This window comes from Lepidochelys kempii, chromosome 10, assembly GCF_965140265.1.
Source record: "Lepidochelys kempii isolate rLepKem1 chromosome 10, rLepKem1.hap2, whole genome shotgun sequence".
NCBI lineage: Eukaryota > Metazoa > Chordata > Testudines > Cheloniidae > Lepidochelys > Lepidochelys kempii.
In genome coordinates, this window is record NC_133265.1 from 38022406 (window position 1) to 38038581 (window position 16176).

A 16176-nucleotide genomic window follows, 5' to 3' on the forward strand; every position below is an offset into this window, starting at 1 on the left:
TTAACAGGACTACAGTAATTGGTTCTGTGATGGTGGTTTATGAATGTGGGCTCTTGTGCACTAGATACTGGACCAAGCCCCACAGATGTCACACAAGCCACTGCAAAGCTGTCAGATGGTAACAATTTTTGGTTCCTTACTAAACTGAGCCAAATTCAGACCAACAAACAGGAGGCGAATGGTTGTAGATCCCATTCTGTTCTGGCTAGTTTTAGGTGCACTATACAAATTGCACAGCAAGACTCTGGCTATTTTACTGCTCCTGCTCAGGAGAGGAAAACAGGCTTGCTCTTTCCTCACTAGACAATAACCTAGGTATTTCGAGTCTGTACTTTAACAGCTCTGATCTGCCTTGTTTTCTGTTTAGCCTTTGTTTATATTGATCCCTCTGCATGCTTCCAGCTTTTCTTTATCAAAAAAGCTGCACATTTGCAAGGGCTGAGTTCTCCACATCATTTTTGCTGACAGAGCTACGGCTGCTCAGGGCACAAAGGTTACGTAACACAACTGACTGAGTTACACATTTATTAAAGAGACCTTTACACTCCTCCACCATGATCCTTCCAGAGGTTCATTAATTTCTTAGCTTTTTTCTTTTTGGAACAGAGAAAATAAACTTTTTAAAAAGAAGGTGGCTTCCCTGACCTGCAGTTTTGAATTTGCTGGAGTTTCCATTAGAAAACTCCCTCTAGTCTGGTTTTGTGGTCCCACTGTTAGAGACAATGCCACTTATTCATGGAGGCTAGGGAAGCATCACTGACTAGTGATTTCATTTACTGTTAAACGTAGGACACCTTGTCTGATGTTAAGCCATGTTTGGATTCCAGTGTTCCCACTCCCCCTGGCATCTGAAACTCATCACGGCCAATGACATACATTCTAAGCCGAAATCAAATATGTTGCTGGAAAACAGGTTTAGTATCATGCAGAAATATACAGAGTCCCTGGAATTGCTGACACAGCTCTCGTTTCCAGAGTAGAAGAACTCCATATAGTTTACACTGTGTGGGTCTTTCAAATCCTACAAAGCAGAGGTCTTGTCTACTTTAGATGGATATTAAAGGTCCCATGGCCCTTTTTAACAGCAGAGTTTTGGCACAGTGTATTTGACCAAAACACCCCTCTTTTTCACTTACGAGGCTATGTTCCATAGAGCTGCATTTCAGTTGTAAATAGATAAGGCCTGATCATGCAATCAGGCATGTGCAGGCAAAACCCTGTACCCATGCAGAGCCACATTAACAGGATTTTATGGGGGAAGTAAGGATCCCTGCCACACACATCCATCTGCAAAACTGGGAGCCATATTCTGTAAAGCACTTTGGATCCTTTTGGGATGAAAAGCACCTGTAACACTCAAAACAGCTTGCCTTTGTGCAACTTCCAAGTTTCATCCGTCAGAGAAGTTTACTTTATTGCAAGACCTTTTACAGCTGACTGGACATACGCATTTTATGTCAGCAGTTATATTTTGTGTTAAAGTCATCTAGCAGCCCTGGTGACCCAAGGAGTTAAATTCCAGATTCCCAGATAGCTATGGGGTACTTATCCAGCTGCCAATTTTACATCTGGATAAACTTACTTCTCCCTTCTGTATTTACAGCTTCTGATAAATTTATAACACTTTATTCCCCTAGGGTACACAAGGCTACTAGTATGATTCTGAGCTCACTACAGCAGTTTGCCACTGGTGTAAATCGTTTTACTTTAGTGGAGTCACTCCCAATTTCCATTGGTGTGAGCGAGGGAAGAATCAGAGCCTACATATTTCCCCTGAAAACAGAGAGTAGCACTGCAACACGATGGTCTGGCTACCATATACTGCATGCTTTCAGGATGGGCAAGAGGATGATGGCCCTAGCATCAGTTCCCCAAATTAGCGGGGTAGGTATGGGACCTGGCTCAGCTGTTTGAGTGGGGAATTCTTCAGAGCACACCGGCAGCCACTGACACAAGATGGCTAAAGTGGGTCAGACCAAGGTCCATCTAGCCCAGTATCTGGTCTGCCAACAGTGGCCAATGACAGGTGCCCCAGAAGGAATGAACAGAACAGGTAAAACCAAGTGATCCATTCCCTGTCGCTCATTCCCAGCTCCTGGCACAGAGAGGCTAGGGACACCATCTCTGCCCGTCCTGGCTAATAGCCATTGATGGACCTATCCTCCATGATCTTATCTAGTTCTTTTTTGAACCCTGTCATAGTCTTGGCCTTCACAACATCCTCGGGCAAAGAGTTCCACAGACTGACTGTGCGTTGTGAGAAGAAATACCTCCTCCTGTTTGTTGTAAACCTGCTGCCTATTAATTTCATTGGGTGACCCCTAGTTCCTGTGTCATGAGAAGGAGTAAATAACACTTCCTATTTACTCCACATCAGTCATGATTTTATAGACCTCAATCATATCATCCCTTAGTAGTCTCTTTTCCAGGCTGAAAAGTCCCAGTTTTATTAATCTCTCCTCATACAGAAGCTGTTCCATACCCCTAATCATTTTTGTTGCCCTTTTCTGAACCTTTTCCAATTCCAATATATCGTGCAAGGAGCAGCACTGCTGAGCTGCAGATCACTTGGCTAAAAAAAGTGTTGCAGCCATGCAGAGGCCTGTCTACAGAGAGATTTAACAAGGGCAGGGAGACTCAGTCACTCATTCTTGGAGGTATACCATAAAATCATATACCTCCCTAAAAAGAAAAGGAGTACTTACGGCACCTTAGAGACTAACCAATTTATCTAAGCATAAGCTTTCATGAGCTACAGCTCACTTCATCGGATGTTTATGCATATTACTTTATGGAAGTAAGGGTGAAAGAGTTGGAAGTAGAGGTGGTGTTCTCTTTGATCCTTCAGTCAAGGGTAAGGGCCCAGGCAGAGACAAATGCATCCTGGAGGTGAATGCCTGGCTGCGAGGATGGTGTTGCCAGGAGGGCTTCAGGTTCCTTAACCACAGGATGCTGTTTCAGGAAGAAGGACTGCTAAGCAGAGATGGGGTCCACCTATCGAGGAAGGGAAAGAGCATATTGCATAAAGACCGGCTAACCTAGTGAGGAGGGCTTTACACTAGGTTTGAAGGGACAGGTGACCAAAGCCCACAGGTAAGTCAAAAACATGGAGACCTGGGAGAAGGGTCAGAATTTTTTTTTATGGGGGGAGGGGAGGGGAGAGCATTGGCTGTTATAGCAGGGACAAATGAGAGACAAGACAGAACTTGGAGGGGAAATTAAATCAGTATCTTAGATGTCTATACTAATGCGAGAAGTATGGGGGATAAGCAGGAAGAACCTGAAATGCTAGTAAATAAACAACTATGACATAGCTGCATCACAGACTTGGTGGGATAATACATATGACTGGAATATTGGTATAGAAGGGTACAGCTTGCTCAGGAAGGACAGGCAGGGAAAAAAGGGAGGAGGTGTTGCTTTATATATTAAAAATGTATATACTTGGACTGAGGTTGAAATGAAAATAGGAGACAGACTTGTTGAAAGTCTCTGGATAACAATAAAAGGGGTAAAAAACAAGGGTGATGTCATCATAGGGGTCTGCTACAGACCACCTAACCAGGAAGAAGAGGTGGATAAGGCTTTTTTAACAAAATCATCCAAAGCACAGGACTTGGTGGTGATGGGGGGACTTCAACTACTCAGACATCTGCTGGGAAAATAACACAGCAGGGCACAGATTATCCAACAAGTTTTTGGAGTGTATTAGAGACAATTTTTTATTTCAGAAGGCGGAGAAAGGTACTAGGGGAGAGGCTGTTCTAGATTTGATTTTGACAAATAGGGAGGAACTGGTTGAGAATTTGAAGATGGAAGACAGCTGAGGTGAAAGTGAACATGAAATGATAAAGTTCATGATCCTAAGGAATGGAAGGAGGGAGAACAGCAAAACAAAGACAATGGATTTCAAGAAGGCAGACTTTAGCAAACTCAGGGAGTTGGTAGGTAAGATCCCATGGGAAGCAAGTCTAAGGGGAAAAACAATTGAAGACAGTTGACAGTTTTTCCAAAGAGACATTATTAAGGGCACAAGAGCAAACTGTCCCACTGCACAGAAAAGACAAAAAGTGTGGCAAGAGACCACCATGGCTTACCCAGGAGATCTTCAATGATCTAAAAATTAAAAGAGTCCTACAAAAAGCGGAAACTCTGTCAAATTACATAGGATGATTATAACCAAATAACACAAGTATGTAGGGACAAAATCAGAAAGGCCAAGGCACAAACCAAGATCAAACTACCTAGAGACATAAAGGGTAACAAGAAAACATTCTACAAATACATTAGAAGTAAGAGGAAGACTAAGGACAGAGTAGGCCCGTTATTCAATGAGAGGGTGAGGAAACAACAACAGAAAATGTGGAAATGGCAGAGGTGCTTAATGACTTCTTTGTTTCGGTTTTCACCAAAAAGGTTGGTGGTGATTGGACGTCTAACATAGTGAATGCCAGTGAAAATGAAGTAGGATCAGAGGCTAAAAGAGGGAAAGAACAAGTTAAAAATTGCTTAGACAAGTTAGATGTCTTCGAGTCACCAGGGCCTGATGAAATGCATCCTACTCAAGGAGCTGACTGAGGAGGTATCTGAGCCATTAGCGATTATCTTTGAAAAGTCATGGAAGGCTGGAGAAATTCCAGAAGACTGGAAAAGGGCAAATATAGTGCCAATCTATAAAAAGGGAAATAAGAACATCCCAGGGAATTACAGACCAGTCAGTTCAACTTCTGTACCTGGAGAGATAATGGAGCAAATAATTAAGCAATCAATTTCCAAACATCTAAAGACAAGAAGGTGATAAGTAAGTGTCAGCATGAATTTGTCAAGAACAAATCATGTCAAACCAACCTGATAGCCTTTTTTGACAGGGTAACAAGCCTTGTGGATAGAGGGGAAGTGGTAGACGTGGTATGTCTTGACTTTAGTTAAAGCTTTTGATACTGTCTTGCATGACCTTCTCATAAGCAAACTAGGGAAATGCAACCTAGCTGTAGCTACTCTAAGGTAGGTGCATAACTTGATGGAAAACCGTTCCCAGAGAGTAGTTACCAGTGGTTCACAGTCATGCTGGAAGGGCGTAATGAGTGGGGTCCCGCAGGGATCAATTCTGGGTCTGGGTCTGGTTCTGTTCAATATTTTCATCAATGATTTAGATAACGGCATACAAAGTACACTTATAAAGCCTGCGGATGATACCAAGCTGAGAGGGGTTGCAACTGCTTTGGAGGATAGGATTAAAATTCAAAATGATCTGGACAAACTGGAGAAATGGTCTGAAGTAAATAGGATGAAATTCAATAAGGACAAATGCAAAGTACTCCACTTAGGAAGGAACAATCAGTTGCACATATACAAAATGGGAAATGACTGTCTAGGAAGGAGTACTGCGGAAAGGGATCTGGGGGTCATAGTGAATCATAAGCTAAATATGAGCCAACAGTGTAACACTGTTGCAAAAAAAGCAAACATCATTCTGGGAAGTATTAGCAGGAGTGTTGTAACCAAGACACAAGAACTAATTATTTCGCTCTACTCTGTGCCCGATTAGGCCTCAGCTGGAGTATTGTGTCCAGTTCTGGGCACCACATTTCAGGAAAGATATGGACAAATTGGAGAAAGTCCAGAGAAGAGCAATAAAAATGATTAAATGTCTAGAAAACATGATCTATGAGGGAAGATTGAAAAAAATTGGGTTTGTTTAGTCTGGAGAAGAGATGACTGAGAGGGGACAGGAGAACAGTCTTCAAGTACATAAAAGATTGTTATAAAGAGGAGGATAATAAATTGTTCTCCTGTAGTACTTAAGACAAAACAAGACTTAATAGGCTTAAATTGCAGCAAGGGAGATTGAGATTGGACATTAAGAAAACCTTCCCATCAGGGAAGTTAAGCACGAGAATAAATTGCCTAGTGAGGTTGTGAAATCTTCATCATTGGATGTTTTAAGAGCAGATTAGACAAGCACCCGTCAGGGATGGTCTAGAATTAGATAATACTTAGTCCTGCTTCAGTGCAAAGGGCTGGACTAGATGACTTATCAAGGTCCCTTCCAGATTTATGATTCTATGATCCTGGTCACACATTTTTATTTACAAATCCAAGGAAACCCACCCCTCTCCCCTCCAGCTGCTGGAAGAGAAGTGCAGTCTCTTTATGTGTCCCTCCATTCTGATCTCCTGGCTGAAAACAGAGTAATTAGAGGGCATTCTGCTACTATACCCCTCTCTCAGCCTCCTTTATAGTGAGTGGTCCTACTACCCCCAGCTGCTCAGGTATTCCTGGCAATGGCAGAGTGACCCTGACCAGTTCTTGTCAGTTTTGCTGCTTTCCCACAGGGTTCTAAATAGCATCAGCAAAAACTGGCAAGACTCCAGTCATTCTGCAGCAGCTTGGGAAAGCTCTGAGCAGCAACAGCAGACCTAAAGACGACAGCACTGTGCTGGTTTCTACTTGATTCATATTTGGAAGGTTTTCTTGCAACCAAAAGGGCGAAAAAGACTTTAAAAATGAAATATTACCATCAATTTCTGAGTAACTACACACCTGGGAAAGCCTCCTACTAATGCAGGTGAGTGGACTGGTCAGGCTTGCATAGAAATGCACCTCAGAACAGCTCTGGTAGCACTGGGCAACAGCACAAGTCCTTGTGTAACAGCTCCATTTACAACTATACCTTTTGAGGTTACAAGTGCTTTGTCCCTATTTCAGAGGCTGCTGGACACAGTCTTTAAGGGTATGGGGATTTCCTAGCAGTTTACCTGGATGATGTTTTCATCTACAGTACTGACTGTAGATTCATAGATATTAAGGTCAGAAGGGACCATTATGATCATCTAGTCCGACCTCCTACACAATGCAGGCCACAGAATTTCACCCACCCACCCCTGTGAAAAATCTCTCACCTATGTCTGCGCTATTGAAGTCCTCAAATCGTGGTTTATAGACTTCAAGGGGCAGAGAATCCTCCAGCAAGTGACCTGTGTCCCATGCTACAGAGGAAGGTGAAAAACCTCCAGGGCCTCTTCCAATCTGCCCTGGAGGAAAATTCCTTCCTGACCCCAAATATGATGATCAGCTACACCCTGAGCATATGGACAAGATTCACCTGCCAGATACTACAGAAAATTCTTTCCTGGGTAACTCAGATCCCACCCCATCTAACATCCCATCACAGGCCATAGGCCTATTTACCATGAATATTTAATTACCAAAATCATGTTATCCCATCATACCATCTCCTCCATAAACTTATCAAGTTTAATCTTAAAGCCAGATAGATCTTTTGCCCCCACTGCTTCCCTTGGAAGGCTATTCCAAAACTTCACTCCTCTGATGGTTAGAAACCTTCATCTAATTTCAAGTCTAAACTTCCTGGTGGCCAGTTTATATCCATTTGTTCTTGTGTCCACATTGGTACTGAGCTTAAATAATTCCTCTCCCTCTCCGGTATTTATCCCTCTGATATATTTATAGAGAGCAATCATATCTCCCCTCAACCTTCTTTTAGTTAGGCTAAACAAGCCAAGCTCCTTGATTCTCCTTTCATAAGACAGGTTTTCCATTCCTCGGATCATCCTAGTAACCCTTCTCTGTACCTGTTCCAGTTTGGATTCATCCTTCTTAAATATGGGAGACTAGAACTGCACACAGTATTCCAGGTGAGGTCTCACCAGTGCCTTGTAGAACGGTACTAAAACCTCCTTATCCCTACTGGAAATACCTCTCCTGATGCATCTCAAGACCGCATTAGCTTTTTTCCAGCCATATCACATTGGGGGCTCATAGTCATCCTATGATCAACCAATACTCCAAGGTCCTTCTCCTCCTCCGTTACTTCTAATTGAGGCGTACCCAGCTTATAACTAAAATTCTTGTTATTAATCCCTAAATCCATAACCTTACACTTCTCACTATTAAATTTCATCTTATTACTATTACTCCAGTCTACAAGGTCATCTAAATCCTCCTATATGATATCCCGGTCCTTCTCTACATTGGCAATACCTCCAAGCTTTGTATCATCCGCAAACTTTATTAGCACACTCCTACTTTTTGTGCCGAGGTCAGTAATAAAAAGATTAAATAAGATTGGTCCCAAAACTGATCCTTGAGGAACTCCAGTGGTAACCTCCCTCCAGCCTGACAGTAGGACCCGTTGTAGTCTCCCCTTAACCAGTTCCTTATCCACCTTTCAATCTTCATATTGATCCCCATCTTTTCCAATTTAACTAATAATTCCCCATGTGGCACGGTATCAAACACCTTATTGAAATCTAGGTAAATTAGATCCACTGCGTTTCCTTTGTCTAAAAAAATCTGTTACTTTCTCAAAGAAGGAGATCAGGTTGGTTTGGCACGACATACCTTTTGTAAAACCATGTTGTATTTTGTCCCATTTACCATTGACCTCAATGTCCTTAACTACTTTCTCCTTCAAAATTTTTTCCAAGACCTTGCACGCTACAGATGTCAAACTAACAGGCCTGTAGTTACCCGGATCACTTTTTTTTCCCTTTCTTAAAAATAGGAACTATGTTAGCAATTCTCCAATCATACGGTACAACCCCTGAGTTTACAGATTCATTAAAAATTCTTGCTCATGGGCTTGCAATTTCGGGTGCCAATTCCTTTAATATTCTTGGATGAAGATTATCTGGGCCCCCCCATTTAGGCCCATTAAGCTGTTTGAGTTTCGCTTCTACCTCAGATACGGTAATATCTACCTCCATGTCCTCATTCCCATTTGTCATGCTACCATTATCCCTAAGATCCTCTTTAGCCTTATTAAAGATTGAGGCAAAGTATTTGTTTAGATATTGAGCCATGCCTAGATTATCCTTGACCTCCACTCCATCCTCAGTATTTAGCGGTCCCACTTCTTCTTTCTTTGTTTTCTTCTTATTTATATGGCTATAGAACCTTTTACTATTGGTTTTAATTCCCTTTGCAAGGTCCAACTCTACTTGACTTTTAGCCTGTCTCACTTTATCCCTACATGTTCTGACCTCAATAAGGTAGCTTTCCTTGTTGATCCCTCCCCTCTTCTACTCCTTGTAGGCTTTCTGCTTTTTCTTAATCACCTCTCTGAGATGCTTCCTCATCCAGCTTGGTCTACAACTCCTGCCTATGAATTTTTTCCCCTTTCTTGGGATGCGAGCTTCCGATAGCTACTGCAGCTTTGATTTAAAGTAATCCCAGGCCTCCTCTGCCTTTAGATCCATAAATTCTTCAGTCCAATCCACTTCCCTAACTAATTTCCTTAATTTTTGAAAGTCAGCCCTTTTGAAATCAAAAACCCTAGCTGCAGATTTATTTTTGTTAATCCTTCCATTCAGTTTGAACTGAATTAGCTCATGATCACTTGAACCAAAATTGTCCCCTACAACCATTTCTTCTATGAGGTCCTCACTACTCATCAAAACCTAATCTAAAATGGCATCCCCTCTAGTCGGTTCAGCAACTACTTGATGAAGGAATCCATCAGCTATCGCATCTAGGAAAATCTGAGCCCTAATATTATTACTAGCACTCGTCCTCCAGTCTATATCTGGGAAGTTAAAGTCTCCCATGATCACGCAGTTTCCATTAGTATTTACTTCATTAAAAACATTAAAGAGGGCTCTATCCATATCCAAATTAGATCCCAGCGGTCTATAGCACACCCCAAGCACTATCCCAGGGGAGGCTCTAGTAGTTTTCTTCCCCAATATAATTTTTGCCCAGACGGACTCTGTCTTATCCATTCCACCGCTTCTTATTTCTTTACATTCTATCTCATCATTGATTTACAATGCTACTCCACCACCTTTACCTTTGTTTCTGTCTTTCCTAAACAGGACATATCCTTCAATACCCACAGTCCAGTCAAGACAACTATTCCACCATGTTTCTGTTAACCCTATAATATCTGGTTTCACTTCCCGCACCAGTGGCTCTAGTTCCTCCATTTTGTTACCTAGGCTCCTTGCATTGGTGTACAAACATCTTAATTTTTGCTGTTTGGCCTCGCTCATATTCTGTACCTGATTAGGCCAGTATGACCTATTAGACTGGTATCCACACTGCCCTTCCTCCTTATATCCATTCTCTTACCCACGGCTGTATCCTTTCTTACTTTGTTTTCTTCCCTCTCAATGCTAAAATCCGGCGTGGAGATTACTTGGATATCTCCCAACCATCTCCCCCAAATTCCTAGTTTAAAGCTCTCTTAATCAGTTGTGCCAGCCTCCATCCTAGAAGCCTATTTCCTTCCCTACTCAGATGAATGAGTACCGACTGATTGGAAAACATTAAGTACTGTATCTGGAGAAAGAAATCAAAAAGATCCAGCAAGCTGCTTGATGCTGTTTCAGGGAAAGGTGCACAGGCTCAGGATGCTTCCGATGAAGTGAGCTGTAGCTCACGAAAGCTTATGCTCAAATTAATTTGTTAGTCTCAAAGGTGCCACAAGTCCTCCTTTTCTTTTAACAGGTGAGTCTAAGTTTGTAAGTGTAAATGATAGCAGTTGATGTAATAAACTGCCAGTTTCCCAAAAATATTTTCAGGAAACCCAGCTGTTTCAGGGGATCTCCACTTTGCACTTGGTATCTTCCCTGTAAGAGTCCAAATAGTCAGAGATGAAAACATTTCTTTGAATCAGTACTTCTATCTTCTTTCTGCAGATAATCTGAGAAGTGTTTTTACCTACTACCTGGCTCCTTGCTTTGAAATTAGCATTTCCTGGTACAGCCATTAAGTCCTTCATTAACGTTGCACAAGATTTCTTTGAGGAGTAATTTTAATTACAGGATTATACATAAATACAAATGTTTTTAACAGCAAACAACAATTGTTCATTAGCTTTCATGATGTCTATAGGTCAAATACCTTCTGATGTTCACAAACACACACTCTGATCTAGGATTATCTAATTACAGGATATATGTAGTGTATATGTAATATGATAGCAAACAATAGGATATAGATAGGTGAAAACAATACAATTAACATCTCCTTTGATCTCAATTAACATGAGTGAATTAGTCTATGCATATTATTACACTTAACATTTCTTTGATATTCATACACAAGTGAATTGCCCTATGGCTTTGGCTTGAGCTGACCTGTCAGTGTCACAATGTCCTAAACCAAATCTTGGTTAAACTGTAGATGAAAAACAGACCAAGCTCATCAAGAACATTTGCAAATACAGACTTTATAGAACAGAGATGAAGTCCTTTCTGGGTTTGGTAGTCTGGCACTGGCAATTCTTTAGCACAGTTCTCCACTTCGCTGTGCTTTTAGTCAAGTTATACTGTGGAGACAAAGAGCTAACAAAATGGAAAACATCCAAGCCCAAAGAGAAGTCTGTGCAAACATTCTGTGTTACAGAGTCCTGATTTTCTCTGCAGAATTAGTTATTCAGCTGCTTTAGGAAAAGGCCTAGGAGCAGGTTTGTTACAAGAGCAGTTGGCTGGTTGAATGAAGATGGTGCTCTTATCTGAGCCATGCTGGCTCACTCTCTGCTAAGGGAGAGCATCATAACAAACAATGACAGGTTTCAGAGTAACAGCCGTGTTAGTCTGTATTCGCAAAAAGAAAAGGAGTACTTGTGGCACCTTAGAGACTAACCAGTTTATTTGAGCATGAGCTTTTGTGAGCTACAGCTCACTTCATCGGATGCAAACAATGTCACTTTTCTGTCAGCCTTCAGTATGTCAGAAGAAGAACAGACTTCTGGCTAAGGCACAATACTTGGAAGAAGGATAGGTTCCATTCCTGACTCTGCTACAGTCTCTCTCACCTTTGAGAAGTTGTTGGGATTCCCTCCGAAATCTTTTCCACTTGGCTAATCCAGAACACCTTCACACAGTTCTGGGAGAATGCTCCATCCAGTTCTCTGGGATCCAAACACTCAGCTTGACTCCAGATCATCACTAAGGTTACTTTATTAGGCATAAAGAAAAGGAGTACTTGTGGCACCTTAGAGACTAACCAATTTATTTGAGCATGAGCTTTCGTGTGGCATCACCTGGTGATGCCACAATTCCAAATTAGACCCCACACTACACAGTTTATATACTTTTTTCCTAGCTACTAACATCTCTACTTTTTTAATCTAATTGGTTTGGACATCGTATGGATCATGTAAGGACCAATCGCTTTGCACATCATGTAAGGACCAATAACTTATGTTTTCACCTTATCTACATTTCATGTTTATCAATTCACACTGTTCCCACTTATCTCAACTAGACTGAAAACACAACCTCCAGCACACAGTCTGTCACACCTTATTTACAATCTTGTACTCAAATCAAACTATATGCAAGTTTACTCATGCCCAGCAAGATCTATGTCTACACAAGTCAATCTCTCCGTGCTTCACTTGCACAGTCTGTACAATGGAGGATAGTACTTCCCTATTTCACAGAAGTTTGGCTAAAATAGTTTTTTTTTTAAAAAGCATTAAGATACTCTGAAACCTGAAGTAACAGCCGTGTTAGTCTGTATTCACAAAAAGAAAAGGAGTACTTGTGGCACCTTAGAGACTAACCAATTTATTTGAGCATGAGCTTTCGTGAGCTATAGCTCACTTCATCGGATAAATTGGTTAGTCTCTAAGGTGCCACAAGTACTCCTTTTCTTTTTAAGATACTTCAATCTCTCTGGACACTCGATTTCTGATCTCAAAGTGACTATCCTTCAACAAAAAAACTTCGAAAACAGACTCCAACAAGAGACTGCTGAATTGGAATTCATTTGCAAATTGGATACAATTAACTTAGGCTTGAATAGAGACTGGGAGAGGTTGAGTCATTATACTAAGTGAAACTATTTCCCCTTGTTTATTCCTCCCCCCCCACTGTTCCTCAGACTGTTGCTTGTTAACTCCTGGAAATGTGCTGGAAATGGCCCACGTTGATTATCACTTCAAAAGGTTTTCTCTCCCCCCACCCCACTCTCCTGCTGGTAATAGCTCATCTTAAATGATCACTCTCCTTACAATGTATATTTTTTCATGGTCTGTGTGTATGCATAAAATCTCCTCACTGTACTTTCCACTTTATGCATCCGATGAAGTGAGCTGTAGCTCACGAAAGCTTATGCTCAAATAAATTGGTTAGTCTCTAAGGTGCCACAAGAACTCCTTTTCTTTTTGCGAATACAGACTAACACGGCTGCTACTCTGTAAACAGAAAGTGTAAAACATCTTGAGCCTACAGAAAAAAGGTTATGATCTTTACCTTGTATGCTTTTACACAACTGTGAGAAACTTTATTTGCTCAGTAAGAACCACTGATCTTAAAGTTAGGCCATCTAACATCACAGGTCAGAAAGAAAGCAAAATTCCTGCCAAAAGAAGTTGATATCCTGAGACACAAGAGGTTGTGGGCCAAAAGGCCCAGCAATCCAGCAAATCCACCATGTCTGTCTGTCTGACCAAGGCAAACCCAAAAAGTGCCCTAGGAAGACTGACTACCTACTATTGACCTAGCTTAAAAATGCTACTATAGCTTTAAGCCTCCTAATTTCCCCCATCTGTATGTGGTTCTGAAGCAGCTTGGAGAATTTAAAAATAAACCCCCCCCCCCCCCCACACCTCTGACTTATTGTGTGTCCTGCAAAGGTCTAAAAAAATGTAATGCTTGTTCCTTGTGTTGGGATCAGGAGGTTTAATATTCAGCAAGCATATTCCTACAGAGGCAGGGCATGCTTTATAAAGGTCACTGAAAAACCATTTTAAAGCCCAGATCCTAAACAAACAAACTGGTGCTGATGCACTCTCACCCATGTACAGTACTAGAAGTTAGAGGTTTGTTTGTTTTTGAACTAGCAGCAAGACTGTGTTGCAAGGATCAGTTTTAAACCATGATGATATAGGTGGATAAAAATCCAGGGATCAGAGTCTACAGTTAAAAAGATGTTACAACTTCTAGGTAAATTCTGATTTTTCACCAAGTTGACAGTGTCGGAAGGGTACAATGAGGGGAGAGGGAAACCAAGAAAAAACTCTTGTCTACAGTTTCAGACCTATGTGCTTAACGCCCAGGTGTGCAGTCATTGCAAATAGGGGCCCATCTCAGTTCCCTTCAGTGACAATTTGGTCCCATTATGACACATGCAATTAAGATGAAAGGTTTCCAGCTTCCACAGCACATAGGTAAAATCTTCCCCACCTTGCAGTTTGTTTACTGCTAACATGACAGGCGATTGCATCCCATAAAGCCAAATGCCCATCTCACCCCATTAGCACATGTGGAGAGAGTCACACACCTCTGATCTTAATTTAAAAAAAACAAAAACAAAACACAGGGCCTAAAGTGCCTGCAGTGAATGGAAACCATCAGCAATGAGATGCTATATGATGAGATGGCACCAGGATGCAATCTTTGTGCAATAGGCATGGTGCTGCATAGTCCAATAGAACAAAGCCATGTATTGGGCAAGTGCATCTTTCCACCATCCACTTCATAATAAAATAAACAATCAAACTTGAGTGCTTCAGCATGCGGTACAATTGAAGCACTAGCTGATTATCTAGGTACTTTATAGTTTTAGGAGACCCTTCTCTATAAGCATCTCCATGCCACAGTGATGGGGTATCCTCTAACTAAAAAGATAGACATAAAAACAGAGCACCTGGTCACATGACACAGTCATAGTTCACGCTTCTGTGGCACTCTATAAACATTAAGAACATAAGAACCGCCACACTGGGTCAGACCAGTAGTCCATCTAGCCCAGTATCCTGTCTCCTGACAGTGGCCAATACCAGATGCTTCAAAGGGAATGACCAGAACAGGGCAATCATCAAGTGACCCATCCCAGATGCAGGGAATGGATAGGGGGGACACCCAGAGCATGGGGTAGCATCCTTCACCATTTTAGCTAATAGCCATTGATCCTCCAATATCCTCCGGTCTGGCACTGGCAATTCTTTAGCACAGTTCTCCACTTTGCTGTGCTTTTAGTCAAGTCATACTGTGGAGACAAAGAGCTAACAAAATGGAAAACATCCAAGCCCAAAGAGAAGTCTGCACAAACTTTCTGTGTTATCCAATATCCTCCATGAATTTATCTAATTCTTTTTTAATTCAGTTATAGTTTTTGCCTTCAGAACATCCCCTGGCAAGGAGTTCCACAGGTTGACTGTGCACTGATAAATCTTAACAGCACCACTCCCTGTCCCCCTCTGTAAAGAAGGTAGCAGTCAGTATTGTTGCCTACATTTTATGGCTAGGACAAGCGAGACAGAGAGATAAAGTGATGGGCACGAAGCCACAGAGGCTGAATTAGCAAACCGCACCTCCCGCTCCCCCTGTCCTCCACACTGCCCCTCTGATTTCTGACCCCGCGCTGACACTGACTCCCTACGTGAAGCGGGGCATGTCACGGCTCGCAGGAACCCGACCCTCAGATATCTACAACCAGGGCAGCAGCAGGGACCCCCCACGTATAGCCACCACACCGCTCTCAGGAGACACCCGGGACTACAGGGACCGGAGCCAGCGACCCCAGCCAGCGCGCAGGAATCCCGCCGTTCGAAGACACAGCCCCAGGCGCAGCCAGCGAGGCAGACAGCTCCCTACCCAATGCCGGTGCCTTGGAGACGCGCCCCCCATCACCCCAGCCCCCCGCCACGCCCCGTTAGAACACGGAAGCGCACGCACCATGCGTCCGGCCCCCCGTCTCTGCGCACGGCGAGTAGGAACGAGCCGGCCCCCCCGGAGCCGCGGCCAGCCCGGCTGGGCTCCGCTAGCGAGGCCCCCACTGCCCCTTCTCCAGTATCCAACTCGGCGTGGGGCTGCAGCAGTTTGAAAGCTCCTGCGCTCTTTGTTTGGTTGTGGGGAGAGCCAGCAAAGGCTGCTGGGAAGGTCCCTGGAGGAGGTTTTACTGCGAGGGGAGGGGCGCAGCTTTAACGCTTTCAGGGACAGCGCTTCTGCGAGGTTCTTCCACCGTTCCCACGCCAGAAACGCGGGGCTCGCTAACCCAGCCGCTGGCCTGGGGCCAGTGCTACATCCAGCAGATGGAGGTGCAAGAAGCCCTTCCGTGGGCAGCTCTGGGGTAATCTGTCCTTCCCCTCCTGGTGTCTCATAGTGAGAGATGGGCGTAAAGCGGATGCATGCAGGCACACACCCTTCCCCCCACCAGTACACCTTTCCTGCTGCAACGCCTGGGGCTTGCTGTCTAATT

The 16176-nt window shown here is 42.9% G+C and overlaps 1 protein-coding gene across 10 annotated transcripts in view; it reads right to left on the reverse strand.

Moving 5' to 3' along the window:
• LOC140918468 (uncharacterized) overlaps positions 1 to 15895 on the reverse strand; it is an 80704-nt gene extending 64809 nt beyond the window's left edge. For 6 of the 10 annotated variants that reach the window (XM_073362932.1, XM_073362938.1, XM_073362942.1 and 3 more), the window contains exon 1: positions 15654 to 15880. The gene's annotated coding sequence lies outside the window, so the exon portion shown is untranslated. Of the gene's footprint in view, positions 1 to 11782; positions 12488 to 15653 lie in introns of those variants that run through there. The other 4 variants (XM_073362940.1, XM_073362937.1, XM_073362944.1 and 1 more) reach the window with 3 other exon arrangements.
• Positions 15896 to 16176: the final 281 nt, after the last annotated feature.